This window comes from Pelobates fuscus, chromosome 4 (assembly GCF_036172605.1).
Source record: "Pelobates fuscus isolate aPelFus1 chromosome 4, aPelFus1.pri, whole genome shotgun sequence".
In the NCBI taxonomy this organism is placed as follows: domain Eukaryota; kingdom Metazoa; phylum Chordata; class Amphibia; order Anura; family Pelobatidae; genus Pelobates; species Pelobates fuscus.
This window is the reverse complement of record NC_086320.1, coordinates 256741901-256767228: the sequence shown is the minus strand read 5'-3', so window position 1 is coordinate 256767228 and position 25328 is coordinate 256741901.

Genomic DNA, 25328 nt, shown 5'->3' with positions numbered 1-25328 from the left:
AGGCTGGCTTGCATGGAGACAGAATTGAGCGTAATCCCCAGGAAAGTAATCTCCGTGTTGGGACCTTCAGTTTTGTCCTGGGCTACAGGGACTCCTAAATCTTTGAAGAGAGTGAGCATGTGATTAAGGCTGTGTGGAGTGCACTGGTGTGGTTCGATGGTGAGGAAGTCGTCTAAGTAGTGTATGACAACTGGACATCTGCAGAAGTTCAGGAGTAGCCACATTAACGTTTCGGCGAATAGGTCAAATAACTTGGGGCTACTTTTGGAGCCGAAGGTAAGCCTGGTAGCAAAATAGTAGCTGTCTTGCCACTTAACTCCATGCAGATGCCAGAGTGACTGATGAATGGGAAGTAACTTGAAGGCGTTCGTAATATCTGATTTACTTAACCAGGCCGCCATCCCGGAGTTAATGATAGCTTGTATGGCATCGTCGATTCTGGCGTACTGCAGTGAAAAGTCTTCTGATGGGATTAGTGCATTTAGGCTAGGTGTGGAAGATGAGTGAGGTGCAGAAAAGTCGATAATTAGTCTCTTTTATTGTTAAACTTCCCTGTGGCGATACCTAGTGGGTTTGTTCTCCAGGAGGAGAAAGGTGGTGTAGTAAAAGGGCCTATCATGAACCCATTAGTGACTTCTTTCTGTAAGAGTTCTTGTAAGGTGTCTGGGTCTGTGAGAGCTGACTGTAGGTTGGGGCATTCCAAGATACCTGTGGGGAGTGACACAAACCCTGTGTGAAACCCGTGAGTGAACCCTGTCGTGAGAAATTCCACCAGATGTAAAGAAGGATGATTAGACAGGTAACGTTGCAAATTAGGTACGTTTATTGGAGTGGAAGCCTTTTTAGGGTACAATCTGTTAGGGCACATCGTTTTGGCATGTGCCCTGAAACAAAGCGAGCACACGTGTAGCAGCCTACAGGCACTATAACTACAACCCCCAGCATTGAAATTATTGCAGACTTGAGCTTTACCCAAAAACACAATCGGCCTGCCTAATTTGTCTCTTACTTCCCTCTGGGTAGAGGTGGACTGATAATCGGAGTTGGCGCTACTGGTAGAAGGGATTGCTACATTTTCGGGACAGAAATTAACCGAATGAGCTGCTGATGAGCATATGGCGCAGGAAGGAGTTTTGAGACCTGCAAAATGCATCAGAAATAATTCTGTGTCTAACTGTCCCCAGTCTGTGACTGTATTATATTGAGATAGTGATGCGGCTGATCTGGAGGAGAATGACTTGTGATAATCGTAAAAGGCAAAGCCCCCATACTTCTAAGCTAGCTCTATCACTTTGTGTAGGTATAAGTCTAGCTCCTCTCTGCGGAGGGGAAAAGCTGTACAGATCACGTCTCTGTAAAGACCAAACGCCAAGACAAATTCGGGAATGTTAAGTTTCCTATTTAGTCTAGGATCTCTAGCCTTCATCACTACTGACAGATCCTCAAACGTGTATGCCCTGTTCTCTACAACGTCTTGAGCCGCTATCAGTAGTGAGGCCAAGTTAACGTCCTTGCCCTCTATGATGTCACGTCTCAGAGTCTGCGGTATGAGGTGAATAGGATTGATTACATTAGTAGCTTTTTTAGCTGGTAGAGGGTTATCGTTACCTCTATGGTTAGGCGCGGGCTGAGCAACAGGCCCGGGAACTTCAGGGACTGTTGGAACATTATTAGCCTCCAGATTATCCAACCTATTATTTATAGTAGCTACTGAGGATACTAGGGAGGCCATCATGGCGTGCAATTCAGCCAGGCTATTTTGTACGTTAACCTCTGAACTAGGGCCAGGCCTTTCGTTATCCTCAGTAGAGTTCAACAAACGAAAAAGTTAATTTTTCCTGGCTGTAGCCGGATAAGGGATATTCCTCTTTTTGAGTTCTGCGGTGATTTTTGGGATAGTCCAGGACCGATAGCTGGAAGCTGGACTCTGAGGGATTGGTTGCCTTCTCTGCATGCCTGATCTGAGAGGGGTGTTGGTAACCGACAGATTGTCTTCTAGTACAGAAGCGTTGGACATGCTAAGGGCGTGAGGCAGAGAGGTTGGATTAGTACAGTACTGTAAATTACCGGAGGGACCCCGCTTACTAGATTAGTGCCTTCAGGCGAAATTGTATTAACTAGCTTATGTTGGTGGCAGATGAGGCCCTAACTACTTGCCAAGTGGCTATGAGAGGCACTACCTATGGTTTGGCTCGTGGGGCCTTTATGCCACTGAGGTGGGTGGCGGGGTGTTGGCCTCTCGGTGACACGTAAAAGAATGTACAAACGTTTGGCCGTGACGGGTGAGGCCCTAACTATGAATTGAAGCAAGGCTTTAACTAAGCGTTGGGACGATTGGCCTGAACCTCTGAACGGAAGGGCTGACTTTATGCCTTGCGGGACCACTAAACTTATAGGCAAAGAGGTCTATGGGAACATACCTAAATTGGCAGGAGTTTTACAACTAGTCCTAATCCCCCCCAGGGGCACACAAGTAAACGTACCTGCTGACAGTGTCATACTAGGTATACTGTAGAGGAAGGAATAATCTTTACTTGACCTAATATTTGACTAAAGACGGGAGGATAACGCTTGTCCTGAAAGGAACCAACGGAACTAAAGGGAAAGAAACGTGACCTATTTATGTCAAGTACTTGCTTACCTGAAATAATCACACAAACGAATTGGGTGAATTGGAGGCCTACCTCTTTAATAACGCTGCGAATACGTATAACCGCGAAGGGCCACTTGCAAGTAGTGTCAGAACTAGTAAGGACTTTAACAGAAAAAGAGGATATTAACAGCCATCTAATTATATGTTTATTTCTCTTTTTTTTTTTTTTTTTTTATACCTTTAAGGGGATCATTTAAATAACTTTAAGAACCAAAACTTTAGAGAAAGGAATATTAGACCGGACAAAAAAGAGAAATTAACATAACACACAGCTAACAAAATTATCTATTTATTTGACTGCAATAATGTGACAATCACACATGAAAATGTAACAGTATAAACGAACTGGCTACATATGTAGATAACGTAAGACAACCCAGCCCGGCTGAACATGCGAATCGAGATTACGAGGTGAATGTGTAACCGAACGTGTTACACAGACCGAGAGTTTGCACGGAGCGGAGTTAGACACGAGCCCGCGAGAGTCAGGGCTAAACTTACGTTTTTGCCGTCCGTGTGATGCTAAGCAGTATTACTCACAAATTCAGCCGCAGAGTGTTTGAACCGGGCTGCCGGCGGGCGGGAATCTGACGTCACGGATCCGTGAACAGGAAGTACACTGAAGCACTTCCGAGAACGTCGAAGACAGGTAAGCAGGGGCTCACTCGGCTTATATAGGGAACTAAGTGCCTCCCACAATTACAGGCCAAGCCTTCTATATATACATACATACATATATATACACATATATACATACACATATATACATACATGCATATATATATATATATATATACACATATATACATATATACATACATACATATATATATATATACATACATATATACACATATACACACATATACATATATATATATATATATACATACATATATATTATAAAATATAAATAATAAGTAAATAAAAATAAATATCCATATACAAAATTACATAAATAATTTCATAAATATACACGTAGACTTAAAATATATATTTTGAAACAGCTTTCCTATTTGTACTTATAGCCCTATAACTTGCAAAAAAGCATGTAAACACTGGGTGTTTTTAAACTCAGGACAAAATTATGAATCTATTTAGCAGTTTTTTTCATTAGCTTTTGTAGATAAGTAAAATATTTTTCCAGTAAAAGTCAAAAACTTGTTTTATTTTTAATTTTTTACCTTTTTTTTTTTTTTAAAGTAAATTATTTGACATGATACAAATAATGTAAAGAAAGACGTTTTTGTCCTAAAAAGAAAACAATATATAATTGGTACGGATACAGTAAACGAGAGAGAGGAAAATTACAACTAAACACAAACACCACAAAAGTGTTAAAACAGTCCGGTCCTAATGTACAACATGGCCAAAACAGTCCGGTCCTGAAGGGGTTAAATTTGTGCAATATATATGTTCAATTGTAATTCACCTCTTTCAGACAAAATGCACCCACACTTATTATACATCATTTTGTTCAGGAGAAACAGGGCTTTCATGTCACATCAAATATTTATATATTAAACATAATTTAATATGAATAAATTATAAAACAAAAAGTGAGAAATTATGAAATTTTGTTATTTTATTAGTTCTGCATGGCATTTCAACTGTCATAATACTGTTAGCTGTTACTGCAATAAAGTACACATATTTGTATTCAGCTATGTCTCACGAGTAACCTCCCTCCCTCACCCCCATGTACAGGTTTTATAGTGTTTTGAAACGTTACAGGGTAAAATATAGCACATTACATTTTTCAGTTTATACACTTTGAAATTTGCCAAACTGGTTGTGTTGCCTTTGAGACCATATGGTAGCCCAGGAATGAGAATTACCCCCATGACAGCATACCATTTTCAGAAGTAGAAAACCCAAGGTATTACAAATAGGGTATGTTGACTTAGTCACCATACACTGGCTAAAGTTGGTGTTCATATTTGTTTGTGTGTAAAAAATGCAAAATACTAAGTTGAATGCTAATTTTGGCAAGTGTTTGTGACTAAGTGGCTACTAAAAGAAACTGGACATACACCACTTGCAATACCTTGGATTGTCTACTTTTGCAAATGGTATGCCATCAGTGGGGTAATTCTCATACCTGGGCTACCACACGGTCTCAAAAGCAACATACCAATTTGAAAAATATAATTGTGAAAAAACTGAAATGCAAGCCGTATGTTTGACTCTCTAACTTTTGAAAACACCATCAAACCTGTACATGAGGGGTACTGTTATATTAGGGAAACTTCACTGGACACAAATATTAGTGTTTGTGTGTGTGAAAAAATGCAAAAACAAAAGTGCAGTTTGTGTGTAAAAAAAAAAAAGGAAAAAAAACGTAATTTTCACTGACAATATCAGCATTGTGATACATTTTACTGTTTACTGGATTGTCAGGCAGGTCCCTAAAATTGTAATTAATAAAATTACATAATTATGTAAAAAATATGACAAATATATACATATAATTTAAATGTGTATTGTAACGAACGCCTTGTATTCGTTCATTCGTATACTTCCGAAATGCTAGGGACTTCGTGATTATAGCCCGTTCGCATAGTATGTTGATTCATACTTTCCCGAAATCCAAGTTAGTCATGAGAATAAATCCAGCGGTTCGTCATTCACATACCCAAACATCGGTCGATGACGAACCGAGACTTGATGAAGGGTACAAAAGGAATGTTTTATTATGGCCAGATAGCCTACTTTTATACAGAGACCCCCAGGAAGGGGCCTCAAGCAGGAACATAGCATAACACACCCACAAAACGCCCATGACACTCCCACAACACGCCATGGAGTCTGTTAGATAATTTAGTGTACTTTGCTTAAACTAATTATCTCTCAGGCACTAGAGTTACAAATCATAAAACATAAAATATTAAAAATACACATAATACATAGATCCGGATAGCCTGGATCTGAGCGCCCACGTTGTCCAAATAACGTTCAGATCCCACAAACACAGCCACATCGCCACCAGGATAAAGTTTTGACCGACCGCACATGTGGCGCCTTCCCAAATTAGTTCCATAGAATCAGTGGTAGCAGTCGGTCAATTTCAGGAGTTCCAAAATTCCAAAACAAACAAAAAGAGGAACAGTTCCCCTGGCTCTTAGGTAGTGATTGTTTGTGCAAACAATCCAACTGAACAATGCTCTCCTGGCTTGTCGTGGAAAGAAGCAGACATTCATGTGAATTTACCGGTGTTCGCGAGGTTGAGTGCCTGACTTAGAGTTCCAGACACTCGACGAACAAGTCCCGCTGCCTGCTTTTGTGTGACAAGATGGCCGCTGTTTTCTCCAGCACGTATTGCTTGGTTATATGAACGGCGGCCACACAGCGAGAGCACTTAAGTTTGTGTTTTATTTGAAGTTAATGAGCCAGGGGGGTGATCGGTGTTCGGTAGATCCATCTACCGAATGCAGGGAAAATAACTGGGAGAATAAAGTGCATTGTTTTGTCACATGTATATCACAGGAAATCCTTGCACACTGACTAAAATACATAATAAATTGCCAGGTGCAATACCAGAGCCTTTAAATATCCAATACATATACAATACACAAGGAAACTGGTGTCTCATCCTATTTAGCCTTGTACTGCAGAGACCCAGATGGAATTTTTTCCCCAAGTAAGTGGGTCAATGCATAACATTGAAACATAGAATGTGACGGCAGATAAGAACCATTTGGCCCATCTAGTCTGCACAATTTTCTAAATACTTTCACTAGTCCCTGGCCTTATCTTATAGTTAGCATAGCCTTATGCCTATCCCACACATGCTTAAACTCCTTTACTGTGTTAACTGTGTTATTCCATGCATCCACTACCCTCTCAGTAAAGTAATACTTCCTGATATTTTTAAACCTTTGCCCCTCTAATTTAAGACTATGTCCCCTTGTTGTGGTAGTTTTTCTTCTTTTAAATATAGTCTCCTCCTTTACTGTGTTGATTACCTTTATGTATTTAAATGTTTCTATCATATCCCCCCGTCTCGTCTTTCCTCCAAGCTATACATGTTAAGTTCCTTTAACTTTTTCTTGTAACTTTTATCCTGCAATCCATGAACCAATTTAGTAGCCCTTCTTTGAACTCGCTCTAAAGTATCACTGTCCTTCAGGAGATACGGTCTCCAGTACTGCATGCAATACTCCAAGTGAGGTCTCACCAGTGTTCTGTACAGTTGCATGATCACTTCCCTCTTTCTACTGCTAGTACCTCTCCCTATACAACCAAACATTCTGCTTGCATTTACTGCTGCTCTATTACATTATCTGCCTACCTTTAAGACATCAAAAATAATCACCCCTAAATCCCTTTCCTCAGATGTTGAGCTTAGGACTCTATCAAATATTCTGTACTCTGCCCTTGGGTTTTTACGTCCAAGACGCATTAACTTGCACTTATCCACATTAAATGTCAGTTGCCACGACTCTGGCCATTTTTTAGTTTACCTAAATCATTTGCCATTTGGCTTATCCCTCCTGGAACATCAACCCTGTTACATATCTTAGTATCATCAGCAAAAAGACACACCTTACCATCAAGACCTTCCGCAATATCATTAATAAAATTATTAAAGAGAATGGGTCCAAGCACAGATCCCTGAGGTACCCCACTGGTGACAAGCCCATGCTTCGAATAGACTACAACCCTCTGTTGCTTGTCACTCTGCCACTGCCTTACCCATTCAACAATATTGGAATCCAAAAAAGAGCAGATAGTAGGCTGTTAGAATAGGACCTGCCAAAGATGGGTTACATTGATGTTGTGGCAGGCTTATGCAATGTATGATCATATAATGTAATTAAACCCCCATAACTTTTGCCAGAATTAGGTGTTTTAAAGAAAAAAAAAAACTATTAAAATCTGTCAACATTGAAGTTGCTGTTTAGTGGATGAGTGAGAGATCTTGTGTATTGTATAAATTGACCCCAGCAGCACCCCATGTATGCATGTTCAGGTGAGTGCAGCCCCCTGGTTTCATATATATATATATATATAATTAACGCCTTCCCAAGTGTGTGTTAATATTAATATATATAAAATCTAAGTACTTTTTATTGAATTTATAAACTGTTTTAAAATAGTTAAAAACGTTTACATACTTTTTTGCAGGCACTAGGGAGACTGCCTGAGAGCTTGGGCTCCCAGGCAGCCCCCAGGATCACGACCGCCGGCGGGGGATCGGTGGGGACCTGGTAAGTATTAAGGGCGGCGGAGATGTTTTATGATGCCCTTCGGTGTTTAGGACCGCCCCAATAAGAACGGCATAGAATGCCTGCTGTCCTAAAGGGGTTAAAGAAGATGAACAACCAACAAGTGTTTTTTAAATATAAACAACGAGGAGAAGGACAATTTAATTTACAGGAGCTGCTTGTGCAATGGCCAGACAGACAGGATTCAGTCTGCATACAGGGTTCACAGGCTGAGTCCTTAGCAAGTGTCTTCATGCAAGTGAGTACGGAAATAGAGCAAGTTATTGAATTTGCTGAACCAGATACTGCTAATTAAGCTAAAGACATTTTTGAACCAACACTCAGATGCTCATCCAAAAAGAACTAGGGAGTTCCAGCAACTTTCCTATACTACCTAGCAATGTCAGCATGAACTCTCATCTCGGAGCAATATGGATAAATGTCCTTATTCAGAAGACACTCTGTAGAAGGAAACAGCAAAAGATGAACTGTAATCCTTAAACAAAAAATGAAATGCTTACTGAGTAACCTAAAGATAAAAAAGATCATAGATAGTGAGTGGGCAATCAAGCAAAACCTGAATGCAAATGGAAATGTACTTTTTTGCAAATCTAGATTAGCAACAAAATGAGTTACTCAGAAGTATGGAGATTACTGTGCTAGAAGTCAAGTTCAACACAATCAAAACATTACTAACTATTGCAGCATTTAAACAGTTTTATGTAGAGCAGCTAGATGTAAAGTCAGGTTTCATAAATGGTAAAACAGATGAAAAACTCTGCATGATGAAGCCTGAAGAATTTGAAAAGCATAAAGATCTGGTATGCAAGATATGAAAGGAATATATGGACTCAACAAGCCGCAAGAGCATTCAATATCAAACTGTGTGAAATGCTCATAGAATAAACACTCCAGGCACCCAGACAATTTCTGCCCATTGGAGTGGTCTGGGTGCCAACTCCCATCACCCTTAACCCACTAGAGGGACTTCCGAGTTCTTAGACAGCCACTAGTGGTGGGGTGAGAGGAAAGGAGAAGCGCAGCCACCTCTTGTTTAGTAGTCAGGGATACAATCTGAAGGGTAGGAAAGGTATGATCTATGTGTGGTTGAGAAAGAGAATGGCAAGGTAGGGACAATTCTTTCCTTAGTTCAATCTTGTCGGTAAAGTAGCATGCAAAGCTATCAATAAGGTTAATTCTTAAAACACAAAAAGTGTTTTAAACAACGCTGGACGTCCTCACGCTATGCATGAGGACCTCCAGCGTCGCCGAAATCCCCATAGGACAGCATTGAATAATGCTTTCCTAAGGGGAAATCTAATGTGCGCATGCGTAGGTCTCCTCTGCTGGCTGACCCCTTCAGTAACATGGAATGGGGTCTGGGAGGGAGGGGGGCACTGCATGAACCTGCAGTGCCAGGAAAACGTATATGTTTTCCTGGCACTGGAGAGTCCCTTTAATTCAAAATAAAGCAGACCAGTGTTTATTTACTAGACTAAGTAGTATGTATATAATCTGGTATATATAGATTATTAGGTTTAACCCCCAAATATGGCTTGCTAATCAAATTATATTCTATGGCACATGCCTGTTGTGATAGAGGCAGGTTTTCTGTTTATATTATTGAAAGCTTGACAAAGACACTGTGTGTCGAAACGTTGCCTTGTTCACCTATGCTTTATGGCTGTCTAAAATAACATTTCATTAACCTTGCTGAATGCTGAGCATAACGTTTATTTTGTATCATTGTATCAAGATGTTTAGTTCAATTAGGAACCTTACCTACAGTAAAAGCAACTAGATCAAATATGGTTCATTTGTACGCCATACTATTGAATGGTCCCATACCATTGAATTTTTAATATATTATGCAAGGTGCAGTATGCCATCTTGTTTGCTTGGATAATGTGCAAATGGTCAGGTTAGGAATGTCATGCATATTTGATTATTTGATGATATTTACCAGTTCATTGTAATGATCAACTAACTCATTTATCAAATATCTTAAACAAGCATAAAAATGTAGGTGATATTTCCCCTCAAAACATAAAGTGCGAGTGCAGTGCTAATAATGAAAAACAGGGACTTATCCCTCACAAATGTGAAGTTGTAAATATGTATACATAGAGTTAAAAATATAACAATGAGAATAAATATTATCACAATAAAGCACTATATAGAGTGAGAGAAAATTAACTCACATCTATTAGAGCCTTTTGGGATATAGGCTCTAAACTCAACCACGTGTGTACCTGAAGGTCACATAAACAAACTTTCTTCAGCAGATAAATAAATCATTTGCTCCCAATATAATATGTGGAGAAAACAGAACCCAAATAAAAAAAACACGGAGAAGGGTGAGTAAATATAGATGAATACCTTTTATAACCAAACAAAATGTATAATAAATAAAATACTGCAATATAATAAATAATATAAAACAAAAGGTGTATATAAGGGGTAAAAAATATCCTCCTCTATCGCCGTCTTCCGAGATGCGTTTCACCTTACAGAAAGGCTTTTTTAATTGATGATGTGAATCCATGGGTTCCTGTTTGTGTATACATGCAAGACCCACCTTCAATTTTTGTAATCCAATAATAGACTTTTTAGCCAGGTGTCACATAATATGGAGGCAGTCCTTGCATGTTCCTAACAAATTTGGAGTTCCGGGAGTGACAAGCGAACCTTCTCGTGTCATGTCACTTCCGGTAACATCAGAGGAGTCCATGTGTCTTCACATTGAGTTCCAAGTTCCGTGAGTGACACAATCTCTCTCGCGTCACGTCACTTCCGGTCCAAACTCAGAAAACTACTGTTTCTATAATTATTATTATTATTGCCATTTATATAGCGCTAACAGATTCTGTAGCGCTTTACAATATTATAAGAGAGGGGATTTAACTATAAATAGGAGAATTACAAGAAAACTTACAGGAACAATATTTTGAAGAGGACCCTGCTCAAATGAACTTACAATCTACAGGAGGTTGGGTATAAAACACATTAGGACAGGAAATAGCAATCAAATAAGGTGGGAGTGAAGCAGAGCTGGAGGAGAGAGTAGAGTGCTGCCTTTTAGGGGAGAGCAAGAGACAGGTATGTAATGTAGAAGTTACTCTGGTAGGCCATGCGCTTTCCTAAAGAGATGGGTTTTAAGGCACTTCTTAAATGAATGAAGACTAGGAGAGAGTCTGATGGCGGTAGGCAGGCTATTCCATAGGAAGGGAGCCAAACACGAGAAGTCCTGCAAGCGTGAGTTGGACGTATGGGTGTGAGAGGAGAAGGTCACAGGCAGAGTGGAGAGACCGAGAAGGAGCATGAATCGGTGAAGAGATGTAGGAGGGGCTAGAATTGTTCCATGCTTTATAGGTATGAGCATTTTGAATTGACTCCTATACGATACGGGAAGCCAATGTAAGGACTGACAGAGGTGTGAGGTGTGAGTGGACAGACTAGAGAGGAAAATCAGTCTGGCTGCAGCATTCATTACAGACTGTAGCGGAGCAATACAACTTTTGGGAAGACCAATTAGGAGACAATAATCAATGCAGGAAATTACAAGAGCATGGAAAAGATCCTTAGTAGCATCTTGCGTAAGAAAGGGGTGGATGCAGGCTATGTTTTTAAGATGGAATCTACAGGATTTGGCAACATGGATGTGCAACTGGATGTAAGACCCAAAGGTGAGGCCAGTATCTATTATGATGCCAAGACAGCGCGCTTGTAAGGATGGACTTTTGTGGATACCACTAACTTAAAGGGAAAGCGATAGAGGAGGATCAATAATAGTAGGAGAAAAGACAAACAGCCCAGATTTAGAGAGATTGAGTTTCAGAAAGTGGGAGGACATCCAGTCAGAGATGGAAGAAAGCTAAGCAGTGACACGTTGCATGATGGCAGGGGAGAGGTCCGGGGAAGAGAGAGATATCTGGGTAATAAGTTTGCCAGGAGAGGCAGTATAAAGAGAAAATAGAAGGGGACCAAGGACAGAGTCTTGAGGGACTTCAAGCAAGACAGGATGAGGGCAGGAGGTATCATTAGAACAGGAGACACTCAGTGAGTGTTGGGAGAGATAAGAGGAAACCCATGAGAGGACAGAGTCACAGAGACCAAGTGATTGAAGAGTTTGAAGAAGGAGAGCATGATCAAAGGCAGCAGAGAGGTCAAGAAGAATTAGTATGGAGTAGTGGCCTTTGGATTTAGCTGCGGTTAGGTCATTAGTAAGTTTGATAAGAGCAGTCTCAGTACAGTGGAGAAGGCAGAATCCAGATTGAAAAAGGTCAAGGAGAGAGTTGGAATTGAGGAAGTGATAAATAAAATGAAAGGTGTCAAAGAGACACCTGGGATTGTGGGAGCATGAACTAATGAGAGATGAAAAGTATGACTGTTTGGCGAGGGCAAGGGCTACTCTGTATGAACACAATATGAATCTATAATGGAGAAAGTCTGACTGGGTGCGAGACTACCTCCAAGAGCGTTCAGCACAACGGGAGCATCTGTACAGGTAGCATGTTGATTTAGTATGCCATGGTTGGGGGGGCGTGTCCTCCTCGAGGTGCATATTTGGAGCGGGGCTGCAGCGTTCAAGGTAGAGGTGAGTGTATTGTTATATGTGGAGATGGCCAGTGAGGGACCAGAGAGGGAAAGGTGGGTTAATGGGAGTATGTTAGCAGAGAATGGTTTGAAAAGCTGAATCAAATGAATTTCAAATGATGGGAAAGAGAGGGGAGGGGGAGTGGGAAGAGGTTTGAAGGAGCAGGGAGGTGAGAGTAGAAACCCTACACCATCTTTACATTCAGAGTGTCTTGGGTTGTGGGTGAGTTGAAGACCACCAAAGGACAAACATGGAGGGGTAGAAGTGTCAGGGGGGGGGAGAGCCATGTTTCTGTTAAGGCTAGTAAATCTAGGGAACAAGAGATGAAGAGGTCATTAGTGATGTACCGAACTGTCCGCCGGCGAACAGTTCCCGGCGAACTTTGCGTGTTCGCGTTCGCCGCGGCGGGCGGACACATGCGCAGTTCGATCCGCCCCCTATTCATCATCATTGGGCAAACTTTGACCCTGTGCCTCTCGGTCAGCAGACACATTCCAGCCAATCAGCAGCACTCCCTCCCTTCCACACCCTCCAACCTCCCTCCCAGCATCCATTTTCGATTCATTCTGAAGCTGCATGCTTAGTGAGAGAAGTTTAGCTGCTGCTGATTAGATAGGGAAATTGATAGTTAGGCTAGGGTATTCAGTGTCCACTACAATCCTGAAGGACTCATCTGATCTCTGCTGTAAGGACAGCACCCCAAAAAGCCCTTTTTAGGGCTAGAACATCAGGCTGCTTTTTTTTTTTTTTTCCTGTGTAATGTAATTGCAGGTGCCTGCCTGCCAGCTTCTGTGTGAGGTTCACATTGGATACTGTGCCCACTTGCCCAGTGCCACCACTCATATCTGTTTTTACAATAGCTTAAGCTTTAGATTTAAAACAAATATTTTTTTTTCACTGTAATAGAAGAGCAGTTAGTTGTCTGCAAGCGTCTGGGTGTCAGGCCTCCTTCAGCGTGTGCTCTGCAGACCTGTGCCAGCGTGCTTTGACAGTTGCCAATCATATCTGGTGTCTCTTTAGCGTGCTTTTACAAAGAAAAAAGGTTTCCAGTGTAAGCTAATAGCTATCTAGTCAGTGTCCTTCAAGCGGCTCTGTCAGGCCTTCCTTCAGCGTGTGCCCTGCACAACCCTGCCAGCGTACTTTGACAGTTGCCACTCATATCTGGTGTCTCTATAGCGTGCTTTTAAAACCAAAATTTTGTTTCCACTGTAATAGAAGAGCAGTTGCCTGCCTTCCAGCTTCTCTGTGAGGTTCACAGTGGATACTGTGCCCTCTTGCCCAGTGCCACCACTCATATCTGTTTTTACAATAGCTTAAGCTTTAGATTTAAAATAAATAATTTTTTTTCACTGTAATAGAAGAGCAGTTAGTTGTCTGCAAGCGTCTGGGTGTCAGGCCTACTTCAGCGTGTGCTCTGCAGACCTGTGCCAGCGTGCTTTGACAGTTGCCAATCATATCTGGTGTCTCTTTAGCGTGCTTTTACAAAGAAAAAAGGTTTCCAGTGTAAGCTAATAGCAGCAAGTCAGTGTCCTTCAAGCGGCTCTGTCAGGCCTTCCTTCAGCGTGTGCCCTGCACAACCCTGCCAGCATACTTTGACAGTTGCCACTCATATCTGGTGTCTCTATAGCGTGCTTTTACAAAGAAAAAAGGTTTCCAGTGTAAGCTAATAGCAGCCAGTCAGTGTCCTTCAAGCGGCTCTGTCAGTCCTTCCTTCAGCGTGTGCTCTCCAGAACTGTTCCAGTGCACATTGCCAATCATATCTGGTGTCTCTATAGCGTGCTTTTAAAACCAAAATTTGTTTTTCACTGTTATAGATTGAATAGCAGTTACTTGTCTTCAAGCGGGTGTGTAAGGCCTACAGTGTGTGCTCTGCAGAACTGTTACAGTTCACATTGCCAATCATATCTGGTCTCACAGTAGCTTGCATAGTACCACTAATCCCCAAAAAAATGACAGGCAGAGGCAGGCCACCCCGCAGGGGCCGTCGTGGTCGTGGTGCTGTGATTCCCTTTTGCCCTAGAATAATGCCCAGTTTTCAGAAGCCACGTACCCTGAACTTGAAAAGTTCTGAGGACATAGTTGACTGGCTAACACAGGACACCCAATCTTGTACAGCCTCCGCTTGGAACCTTGACGCACCATCCTCCTCCAGCTTAGCTTCAGGCACCTCTCAAGATAGCACTCACCCACCTGCCGCCACCACCAAAACTAGCACCACAGCCGCTTTACTTGGTATGTCAGAGGAGTTATTCACACACCCGTTTGAAGAAATGAGTGATGCGCAACCATTATTGCTAGAGGATGTAGATAACAGGGATATGTCTCAGGCAGGCAGCATTAAACACATGGAGGTATGTGGAGGTATTTTTTTTGTGTGTCTGCCTCTGACAACAGCGATGCCATTTGCAACCTGTGCCAAAGGAAACTGAGTCGTGGGAGGTCCAACACCCACCTAGGTACAACTGCTTTGCGTAGGCACATGATCTCACATCACAAACGCCTATGGGATCAACACATGAGTACAAGCAGCACGCCTACTCTAAGCCGCCATCCTCCTCCTGGTCCAGCATCTTCAGCCACGTCAACCACTGCTGTCCTCCTTGCCCCCTCTCAACCATCCGCCACTCCGTCTGCCGCCTTGAGCAGTTCCCGCTCATCTGCCCACAGTCATGTGTCTGTCAAGGGCATGTTTGAGCGTAAGAAGCCAATGTCACCAAGTCACCCCCTTGCCCAGCGTCTGACAGCTGGCTTGTCCGAACTATTAGCCCGCCAGCTTTTACCATACAATCTGGTTGAGTCTGAGGCGTTCAAAAAATTTGTAGCTATTGGGACACCGCAGTGTAAGGTACCCGGCCGGAATTTCTTTTCACAAAAGGCAATCCCCAACTTGTACTCGATTGTGCAAAAGGAAGTCATGGCATGTCTGGCACACAGTGTTGGGGCAAGGGTCCATCTGACCACTGATACCTGGTCTGCAAATCATGGTCAGGGCAGGTATATCACCTACACTGCGCATTGGGTAAACCTGCTGACGGCTGACAATCAAGGAATGCGTGGCATTGCAGAGGAGTTGGTGACACCGCCACGAATTGCAGGCAGTCCTGCTGCCACCTCCTCTACTCCTCCTACTCCATCCTCTTCCATAAACTCCTCGGCTGAGTCCTCTTGTGCTGCTGCGTCTTGCTCCACATCAACGGCACCCCCCCAGCTCCCCAGGTACTATTCCACATCCCGGATACGGCAGTGTCACGCCGTCTTGGGTTTGACTTGCTTGAAAGCAGAGAGTCACACCGGACATGCACTCCTGTCCGCCCTGAACGCACAGGTGGAAAAGTGGCTGACTCCGCAGCAACTGGATATCGGCAAAGTGGTGTGTGACAATGGAAAAAATTTGATAGCGGCATTGAAGTTGGGCAAGTTGACACATGTGCCGTGCATGGCACATGTGTGTAATCTGATCGTACAACACTTTGTGCATAAGTACACAGGCATACAGGACGTCCTGAAGCAGGCCAGGAAGGTGTGTGGCCATTTCAGGCGTTCCTACACAGCCATGGCTCACTTTGCCGATATCCAGCGGCGAAACAACATGCCAGAGAGGCGCTTGATTTGCGACAGCCCTACACGTTGGAACACTCCTAATGTTCGACCGCCTGCTCCAACAAGAAAAAGCTGTTGATGAATATTTGTATGACCGGGGTGCTAGGACAGCCTCTGGGGAGCTGGGAATTTTTTTTGCCACGTTACTGGACGCTCATGCGCAATGCCTGTAGGCTCATGCGTCCTTTTGAGGAGGTGACAAACCTAGTCAGTCGCAACGAAGGCACCATCAGCGACATCATACCATTTGTTTTCTTCCTGGAGCGTGCCCCGCGAATAGTGCTGGATCAGGCTGTAGATGAGCGTGAAGAGGAAGAGTTGTGGTCACCATCACCACCAGCAACAGCCTTATCAGCATCGCTTGCTGGACCTGCGGCAACGCTGGAAGAGGATTGTGAGGAAGAGGAGTCAGAGGAGGATTGTAGCTTTGAGGAGGAGGAGGAGGAGCAAGACCAAACACAACAGGCATCCCAGGGTGCTCGTTGTCACCTATCTGGTACCCGTGGTGTTGTACGTGGCTGGGGGGAAGAACATACCTTCAATGACATCAGTGAGGAGGAGGAACGGGAAATGAGTAGCTCGGCATCCAACCTTGTGCAAATGGGGTCTTTCATGCTGTCCTGCCTGTTGAGGGACCCTCGTATAAAAAGGCTGAAGGAGAACGACCTGTACTGGGTGTCCACGCTACTAGACCCCCGGTATAAGCAGAAAGTGGCAGAAATGTTACCGAATTACAACAAGTCGGAAAGGATGCAGCATTTGCAAAATAAATTAAAACGTATGCTTTACACAGCGTATAAGGGTGATGTCACAACACAACGGGAATCTAACAGGGGGAGAGGTGGAAGTCATCCTCCTCCTCCCACGACCACGCCGGCAAGGACAGGACGCTTTAAAGACGTGTTGTTGATGGAGGACATGCGGACCTTTTTAAGTCCTACGCATCGCCACAGCCCTTCGGGATCCACCCTCAGAGAGCGACTCGACCGAAAAGTAGCAGACTACCTCGCCATAACTGCAGATATCGACACTCTGAGGAGCGATGAACCCCTTGACTACTGGGTGTGCAGGATTGACCTGTGGCCTGAGCTATCCCAATTTGCGATAGAACTTCTGGCCTGCCCCGCTTCAAGTGTCCTGTCAGAAAGGACCTTCAGTGCAGCAGGAGGTATTGTCACTGAGAAGAGAAGTCGCCTAGGTCAAAAAAGTCTAGATTACCTCACCTTTATTAAGATGAATGAGGGATGGATCCCGAAGGGACTGACACTGGGCGATACATTCGATGAAAAAAGGCCTGATGAGATGAGCTGCCTTGGGCTAAAAATGGTCCACACGCTGCAGTATTTTAGCTCTGAATGAGAAGACGCTTAGCTTAGTCAGGTTGCTACTTTGTTACTTAGAAGCTAGACTTAGGCTGGGATAGAACTTTTGATTTCCACTTTTATTTCGCGAAGTTTTACAGCCTAGTTAGGCATCCACTTTTCTACCAATACCTAGACTTAGGCTGAGCTCGTATTTTGTTTTGTTTTTACAATACAAGGGGTTGGGAATAAGTGGGCATCTGAGTCCTGGCTGGATGGGAGACATTCCCTGCATCTGAGAGACAGGGGCAGCTCCTGTGTCTCTGGGGAAAGCTCACAAACTAGCATCTTCATACTATTGTAACTTTGTATCTTTCCCTAATAGCACTACTCTGTTACCTTAGCGTTCTATCAATAAGCACTAACAGATCGTCCCAGCTACTTTGTCTACATTATTTTTGTATAAGCAATCCACTACCTTTGTAATTTGGGGCTGACTACTACTCAGTTAAATCGACCTACTTGGGTATCTTTACATACAGGGGGAAGTTTTCCAATTCTATTATGACTTCATTGTTTTTCCCCCACACTGTATGCCATTGATCCCGATTTATCTCACCAGTGCAGTCAGCATCCCCACGGTTTACCATATACTCCAGGGAAGGACACCCTGGGGTCTGGGGTATCCCCACCAGAATATACAGTTGGGCTACATTTTATGCAGACACTCTGACACTATAGGGTTGATCTGTGTTCTGGTGCTTTATACATTTAGGTAGATACTCTTTTACCGTATGCTAGTATGAGCAAATAGCCTCTAGGGGTTGTGGTACAGTACTCTCTACAGTGATCTGTCCAGTATCCCCCCATCGTCAGTACAGCCATATGGACCAACCCCCACTCCTATACCCCATGATTTTTTTTTAGTCTCTGTACGTTTTTCTATTAAAGATTTATTATTTTCCTTACTCTGTACATCTATTACTCTGCACACCAAAGGAAGTGAATACCCTATTGTGGGCACACCCTCAGTCGAGTGTGTTCTGGTAGATGGATTTTGCTTTCCTCTCCGAACACCTCAATTCTTGGGATTTATTCTATTTTCTAATACTTATTGCGTTGGGGTAAGCCCTTTAGTTGTTGCCCATTTAGTCCTTGCCTTGGCTCCAGAGCTGGACCTTTCTAGCTCTATAGCCATCTTCCTTTTCCTAATATAGCTCTGAATGACGTTTGACTTGCGTGACTTATCCGCCACCAACTAGGGTTCAAGCCACCATGTTTTAGGGCACTTTCTGCCTGTGAAACAAACATCAATTTTTCTGGCCGCTACTACAGCAGCGGCTGCAACACTACCACATTTTTCAGGCATGTGTACATGCCTAATTTTTAGGCCCACTGGTGCAGCACTGTGGCTTCAAAAACCAAACCAAAAAAAAACCCTCCAAGATGGCACCAATATACCAGTGGTCTAAGCATCTTCCCACCTTGGCCTAAAAAGGGGAGGTGATTCCACAATTAAAAATCGCTGCCATTTACACGTCCACTGATAGGAGACGCGGAAGGTATTAAACTGATATGAACAATACTAAACTCACCACTCCTATCTGGTGGCACATTAGCTTGCCCGCGCAGTGCCCCAAATTTTAAGTAAGAGGACCGACCAAGCATCTTCTTCCATCTCCCTCTTACATAAATCAATGCCATATCCATAGAAATTGTACATAATATCCAGGAGAGTTTTACAGGGCCAAATCTTGTCGCCTGTTGAAAGAGGTGACCTTGCTCGGGTCCCAGGTGTGCGGTTCCTAAAATGGCTGCCATATACACGTCCACTGATAGGAGACGCGGAAGGTATTAAACTGATATGAACATTTACTAAACTCACCACTCCGAGTGCTGTTATTTAATTGTTTTGTGGTGAGGCTTTACAGGACAGAGTGCTTCTCCACGGGACATGTTAACTCACGGGCAGCTGGCTCATCAAGGAACCAGAGCAGCTTGAACGAGGTGACCTTGCTCGGGTCCCAGGTGTGCGGTTCCTAAAATGGCTGCCATATACACGTCCACTGATAGGAGACGCGGAAGGTATTAAACTGAGATGAACAATACTCCACTCCTATCAGTAGGTCCGTCCCATTGTGATTTATGCCCACCGCGCAGGGATGGGGGCCGGGGGGGAGGAAAGTAGCCCCCCCATTGTGATTTATGGCCCCCACCCACCGCGCAGGGGTGGGGGCCGAGGGGGGGAGGACAGTAGGTCCCCCCATTGTGATTTATGGCCCCCACCCACCGCGCAGGGGTTGGGGAGGACAGTAGCTCCCCCCAGTGTGTATCATGGGCTTTGAGGACAGGTGTCAATCCATACCTGCCTAGTGACCCTATGTAGGGGGAACAGTCCCTATTCTGCTCTGTGTCAGTGTGTATCATGGTCTCTGTGGACGGGGAACAGTCTCTATTCTGCTCTGTGTCAGTGTGTATCATGGTCTCTGTGGACAGGGAACAGTCTCTATTCTGCTCTGTGTCAGTGTGTATCAGGGGTTTTGAGGACAGGTGTCAATCCATATCTGCCAAGTGACCCTATGTAGGAGGAACAGTCCCTATTCTGCTCTGTGTCAGTGTGTATCAGGGGTTTTGAGCACAGGTGTCAATCCATATCTGCCAAGTGACCCTATGTAGGGGGAACAGTCTCTATTCTGCTCTGTGTCAGTGTGTATCAGTGACCATTAGGATAGGTGTCAATCCATATCTGCCAAGTGACCCTATGTAGGGGGAACAGTCCCTATTCTGCTCTGTGTCAGTGTGTATCAGGGATTTGACTATCTTTATTCAGATTCAAAAATTACAATTCCAGGAAAAATTTAACAAACATTTACAAGAACATGTTATGCACATCATAGAAACAACGTGAACCTCTTTAAAGCCACAAACTTAAGACAAAAAATACGTACACACAATGTGTAAGGGTTTGAAAGAATATTCTGAATCCTTACATGTTTACTTTATCGTTTGTTTGATTTTTGTGAACCATATATAAACTACAAGCAGCGTGAAAACTATAAAAACTCAAGTGGCCATGCTGATCAAATTAAATAGTATGCTTTACACAGCGTATAAGGGTGATGTCACAGCACAACGGGAATCTAACAGGGGAAGAGGTGAAAGTCATCCTCCCCCTCCCACGACCCCGCCATATCTGCCAAGTGACCCTATGTAGGGGTAACAGTCTCTATTCTGCTCTGTGTCAGTGTGTATCATGGTCTCTGTGGACGGGGAACAGTCTCTATTCTGCTCTGTGTCAGTGTGTATCAGGGGCTTTGAGGACAGGAGTCAATGTTAGGTGATTTCTGCCCTTTATGGATTAAAAGCAGACTCTGCATCAACTGTGTAATTTTCCATGGGAGTTTTGCCATGGATCCCCCTCCGGCATGCCACAGTCCAGGTGTTAGTCCCCTTGAAACAACTTTTCCATCACTTTTGTGGCCAGAAAGAGTCCCTGTTGGTTTTAAAATTCGCCTGCCCATTGAAGTCAATGGCGGTTCGCGCGGTTCGCGAACATTTGCGTAAGTTCGCGTTCGCCGTTTGCGAACCGAAAATTTCGGGTTCGCGACAACACTAGAGGTCACGAACAGCAGTGGATTCTGTAATAAAGATGAGGAGAGGTTTAACTTGATTGGTGTGTTTTGAACACCAGCTGCTCTGCACTATCTATAAGTATGGTAATGAACATGGGCTGGGGTGGTGAGGGGAGCATGGCTACCCTTCTAGAGATGATACCTCTGCTTAGGAGTTTCTGCAGTTCTTGGTTGTTTTTGAGTACTGGGAGTTGCTAATTAATGCTGTTATTTCGGGGACCAGTCTGCAATATAAAGTCTGGTGTTAGAAAACAAAAAAAGCACCATTATAGGTGGGGAAACATGGAGATATTGAGGTAATTAGAGATGAAAAACCAGAGGAGATAATATTTGGGATAAAAAGATATGAAGGATCAGATAGGTGAAAGTCATGAACACTGAACATAAATTTTAATTGAGAAATAAAGGGAAACCATAAGTAGTACATGTAATTCTTGAATAGATCTTCCAGAGATGATACCTCTGCTTAGGCGTTCCTGCAGTGCTTGGTTGTTTTTAAGTACTGGGAGTTGCTCATCAATGCTGTTAATTGGGGCCCAGTCTCTGCTTAGGTGTTTCTGCAGTGCTTGCTTGTTTTTGAGTACTGGGAGGCAGGGCCGCCATCAGGGCATGACAACCGTGACAATTGTCACGGGCCCGGCGGTCCTGGGGGGCCCGGCCCGCGGCCGGATTGCTGGAGCGGGCCGGGACTGAGAAGAGGACTCATTTGTCGGGCGGGCCCGAGTCCCGACAGTAGGGGGGCCCAGCAGCTTAGCCTCTGTGCCGCTGGATGCTGGGCCCCCCTGTGTGCCGCCGGGAGAGAGCTGCCTGTCGCCGTGCACTGTGACTGCAGACAGTTCACAAATCCGGATCCCTGTGACTCCTGTCTGCAGCTCCGCCTCCACGGGTGCAGAGCTGCAGACCATGATTGATTGTCAGCGAGCTCAGCCAAACAGAGCTCGCGAGACAATCTCCACATGGTCTGACTGCAGCTCTGAACCCGTGGAGGCGGAGCTGCAGACAGGAAGGAGAGCATGGGACCACGAGGGTGCTGCTGCTGCAGGAAAGAAGATCACCAGGGACAGAGGTAAGTTATTTTATTGTCTCACTCTCACTGCCAACCTCCCCTCACTGCCACCCTCACCTCCCCTACTCACTGCCACTCTCACCTTCCCCACTCACAACCATCCTCCCTTCCCCCATCACTGCCACCCTCCCCTCCCCCACTCAATGCCAGTCTGACACCCTCACCCCCCCACTCACTGCCACCCTTACCTCCCCCACTCACTGCCACCCTCACCTCCCCCATCACTGCCACCCTCCCCTCCCCCACTCAATGCCAGTCTGACACCCTCACCCCCCCACTCACTGCCACCCTACCCTCCCCCACTCAATGCCAGTCTGACACCCTCACCCCCCCACTCACTGCCACCCTCACCTCCCCCACTCACTGCCATCCTCCCTTCCCCCCATCACTGCCATCCCCCCACTCACTGCCACCCTCCCTTCCCCCACTCACTACCATCCTCCCTTCCCCATCACTGCCATCCTCCCTTCCCCCATCACTGCCATCCTCCCTTCCCCCATCACTGCCACCCCACTCACTGCCACCCTCACCTCCCTCCACTCACTGCCACCCTCCCCTCCCCCACTCAATGCCAGTCTGTCACCCTCACCTCCCCCATTCACTGCCACCCTCACCTCCCCCACTCACTGCCACCCTCCTGCTGCTGCAGGAAAGAAGATCACCAGGGACAGGGAGTCACTTCACTCTTGAGGTAAGTTAATTTATTGTATCACTGCCACCCTCCCCTCACTGCCACCCTCACCTCCCCCACTCACTGCCATCCTCCCTTCCCCCCATCACTGCCATCCTCCCTTCTGCCCCATCATTGCCACCCTCCCCTCCCCATCACTGCCACCCTCCCCTCCCCCCATCACTGCCACCCTCCCTTCTGCCCCATCATTGCCACCCTCCCCTCCCCATCACTGCCACCCTCCCCTCCCCCCATCACTGCCACCCTCCCCTCCCCCCATCACTGCCACCCTCCCCCCATCACTGCCACCCTCCCCTCCCCCACTCAATGCCAGCCTGCCACCCTCCCTTCCCCCCATCACTGCCATCCTCCCTTCCCCCCCTCACTGCCACCCTCCCCACTCACTGCCACCCTCACCTCCCTCCACTCACTGCCACCATCCCCTCCCCCACTCAATGCCAGTCTGCCACCCTCCCCTCCCCCACTCACTGCTACCCACACCTCCACTCACTCACTGTCACCCTCACCCCCAGACAAAGTCATCCCCTTTACCATGCCACACTCACATCTATCCCTGCTAATCCTGTATCACACTCCCCTCCAACAACGTTGCCACACTGACATTAATACATCCAATCCTGTCACACTCAACACCCTTCGCTCTGCCACACTCACCATGTAATAATAATCCCTCAATCCTGTCACACTCCATCCTCCAACCATGCCACACTAGCACCAAATGCTGTCACACTCACTGATTCACACTTCAACCATGTCACACTGAACCTAATTATTAATCCTCCTTAAAGGGACACTCCAGGCACCCAGACCACTTCTGCCCATTGGAGTGGTCTGGGTGCCAACTCCCACTACCCTTAACCCTGCAAGTGTAATTATTGCAGTTTCATAAACTGCAATATTTACCTTGCAGCGTTAACTCCTCTAATGGCAGTCTCCTAGACTAGACAGCCACTAGAGGACACTTCTGTGTTTATAGCACATGAAAAGTGTGCTATAACGGCCCAAGACGTCCTCACGCTATGTGAGGACCTCCAGCGTCGCTGAAATCCCCATAGGAAAGCATTGAAAGCATTTTTCAATGTTTTCCTATGGGGAGGTCTAATGCGCGTTTGTTTGTGTGTGTCTCCCCTGCCGACGGCCACGCATGCTCTATAGGTCTCCCCGTCTGATGTCGGTGGGGGAGGAGCGTGAGTGGATCCTGACCCAGCGCCGAGGGACATCGGCGCTGGATACAGGTAAGTCACTGAAGGGGTTTTAACCCCCTCAGCAACTTGGGATGGGGGGTGGGAGGGAGAGGGGACCTGCAGTGTTTTCCTGGCACTGGAGTGTCCCTTTAACCCCTTAAAGGACCACTCTAGGCACCCAGACCACTTCAGCTTAATGAAGTGGTCTTGGTGCTAGGTCCAGCTAGGGTTAACCCATTTTTTTTATAAACAAAGCAGTTTCAGAGAAACTGCTTTGTTTATAAATGTGTTAATCCAGCCCTCAAAGCCTCTAGTGGCAGCTCTTGCCCCGCGTGCGCATTCAGCCGAATGGGAGGAGAGGAGGAGGATCGGAGGAGAAGAGCTCCCCGCCCGGCGCTGGAGAAAGGTAAGTTTTAACCCCTTTCCACTCCCCAGAGCCCGGTGGGAGGGGGACCCTGAGGGTGGGGGCACCCTCAGGGCACTATAGTGCCAGGAAAACGAGTATGTTTTCCTGGCACTATAGTGGTCCTTTAACCCCTTAAGGACACATGACGTGTGTGACATGTCATGATTCCCTTTTATTCCAGAAGTTTGGTCCTTAAGGGGTTAAGGACACATGACATGTGTGACATGTCATGATTCCCTTTTATCCAGATGTTTGGTCCTTAAGGGGTTAAGCATGCGTGGGATATGCATAAGGCTATCCTAACTATAAGATAAGGCCAGGGACTAATGAAAGTATTTAGAAATTTGGGCAGACTAGTTGGGCCGAATGGTTCTTATCTGCCGTCACATTCTCTGTTTCTATTAACACCCCTCATCCTGTTACACTCCCTCCTCCAACTATGTCACACTCATCCCCAAATCTTTCCCTGCCACACTCACCCTGTCACTTTAAGCCCCACATTCACCCCAATTCTGTCACACTCTACTTCTCTCATTCTGTCACACTCACCCCCACCCCTGTCTTTCACGCCCCTCGCCCTGTCACCAGTGGTGTATCCTGGTTTTGTGCTGCCCTAGGCAGGACAAACTCAGGCGCCCCCGCGCCACCCCCACCCAACCTTTCCCCCCGCCCCGCATTCTAAATACACACACACACATTCACTGACAGATACGCATACACTAGCTAACAGAAACACACACTCGCTAACAGAAACACACACACTAACAGACTCACTCAGTAACAGACAAACACACTCACTAACAGACAAACACACTCACTAACAGACACACACTCACTCACTAGCAGACACACTCACTCACTAGCAGACACACACTCACTCACTAGCAGACACACACTCACTCACTAACAGACACACACACACACACTAACAGACACACACACTAACAGACACACACACTAACAGACAAACACACTCACTAACAGACAAACA